This window comes from Sinocyclocheilus rhinocerous, unplaced genomic scaffold, assembly GCF_001515625.1.
Source record: "Sinocyclocheilus rhinocerous isolate Xijiao unplaced genomic scaffold, SAMN03320098_v1.1 scaffold910, whole genome shotgun sequence".
NCBI classification, from domain to species: Eukaryota; Metazoa; Chordata; class Actinopteri; order Cypriniformes; family Cyprinidae; genus Sinocyclocheilus; species Sinocyclocheilus rhinocerous.
The window spans coordinates 482,716-484,808 of NW_015667266.1; the positions used below are offsets into that span (position 1 = coordinate 482,716).

At 33.6% G+C, this 2,093-nt stretch overlaps 1 pseudogene; it reads right to left on the reverse strand.

The window, feature by feature from the left end:
• The window catches only part of LOC107733394 (chloride channel protein 2-like), a 47,530-nt pseudogene that overhangs the window by 14,388 nt on the left and 31,049 nt on the right, over positions 1-2,093 (reverse strand).

Below are 2,093 nucleotides of genomic sequence, written 5' to 3' on the forward strand. Positions count from 1 at the left end.
TGTGTGTGTGTGTGTGTGTGAGTGTGTGTGTGTGTGTGTATGTTCTGCATCATTGCTCCCATTTTCTGCTCTTTAATCACAACAGAATCAAACACACACACACATACACACAAGCATAAGGAGACAAAATCTGAAACTTCATAACCCTGAAATTCTGAAAGCCTCTGAAACTAAGATTGATGTGTGTGTTGCACAGTTTTCCATTAGTCTGTGTTGCACAGGACAGTGTGTGTGTGTGTGTGTGTGTGTAACTTTAGACCTTGTCCATTTACACTAATGAAGCGAAAACGGCGTCTTTGTCTGTAGTGCCACTTAATAAAATTGAAGGGAAAATGTATTTAATAAAAATTAACAAATAAATAGAATACTTTGTTAATGTAGTTAAATGCAACAATAAAATAATAAATAATTTTATCTTTAATTGCATTAAATAAGCACTTGCCAACTGCATTATTTCTTTAGCAACTACAGCTGTTTAGTAATTAGTCCTGAACCCCGGAAGTGAATCAGCATTTGAGCTTCAAGTTCTTTGTTATTTTACTATCATTGAAATACTATTATATTTTGTTATTAATATTTAATCGTTATTAATTTAATATTTTCTGCTTTAGTAATTTTGTTGTGTGTTTTTGTCATTTATATTAGTTTTGTTTATGTTGTTTTTAAATGTCTATATAGTTTTTATTCATTTTTTATTTCAGTTTAGGTTTAGTTATTTTAGTACATCAAGCTAAAGGAAATTAAAACTAAATATGTCGCCTTGGCAGCTAGCTAAAATAAAATGTTCTATCTTAAATTTTAGTTTCAGTTTTAGTTTTAGATTCAGATAACTATAATAAGCATGGTTCTTGTGGGTTTTTTGATCAGCAGATTAAGTTTTACGAGTAAAAATACGAACCGTGGTGAACATGAGTTACACACAGCCAAACCTTAAACATTAATTTTATTTTAAAAATGCAAGTTGTAAAATGCAAATATAACTAGTTGCTAAATTGCTTTTCATGTGAGCAGAAGGAAGGGCTTGATATCACTGTGATTGAAAGTGAGAAAAAAAGAGTGTTTCTACTTCTGTATTCTGCAGTAGTTACTGAATCCTTCAAAGCAGACTGTGCTGAGGAAGAAAAACACAATGTGACCCTGGACCACAAAACCAGTCATAAGGGTCAATTTTTTGAAATTGAGATTTATACATCATCTGAAAGCTGAATAAATACGCTTTCCATTGATGTGTGGTTTATTAGGTTCTGACAATATTTGGCCGATATACAACTATTTGAAAATCTGGAATCTGAGGGTGCAAAAAAATCTAAATATTGAGAAAATCATCTTTAAAGTTGTTCAAATGAAGTTCTTAGCAATGCATATTACTAGTCAAAAATTAAGTTTTGATATATTTACAGTAGGAAATTTACAAAATATCTTCATGGAACATGATCTTTACTTAATATCCTAATGATTTTTGGCATAAAAGAAAAATGGATAATATTGACCTATACAATGTTTTTTTGGCTATTGCTACAAATATACCCCAGCGACTTAACACTGCTTTTGTGCTCCAGGGCCACATATAAGATGTACACCTATATAGTCAGACAGAGAGACTCACTCATGGTGGCCCCAGCCGAGCTCGGGCAGGTAAGGCAGCTTCTTAATGCGGATTATGGAGTCGTAGATGGACGGCTGAAGGCTCTGAGCGACGGCGTTGGCGAGAATCACAGCGATCATGATGGGCAGAATGTGACTGATCTGACCCGTCAACTCAAACACGATCACGGCCGTGGAAACCGTGTGTGTGACCGCTCCGGATAATGCCGCCGCTCCTGCAGAGAGACAGATTTAACAAAACAAATTAACACTTCACATTGGTTCATTATACATTAATGAACCAAAGGGAAAAACAAAATACTAAAGGAACACAAACTATTGGGCCGATTCAAAGTCATGAATTGACAAGAAGAGATATTTACTGAATTGCAATTTACTCGCACAGATCAAAATCAATGGTGCTCAACACTGATGTAAACATTTAAAAAAAAAAAAAAAAAAAAATCTAAATACAGTAAAAATTTAACCTTGGCTACTAACTGAAAAAA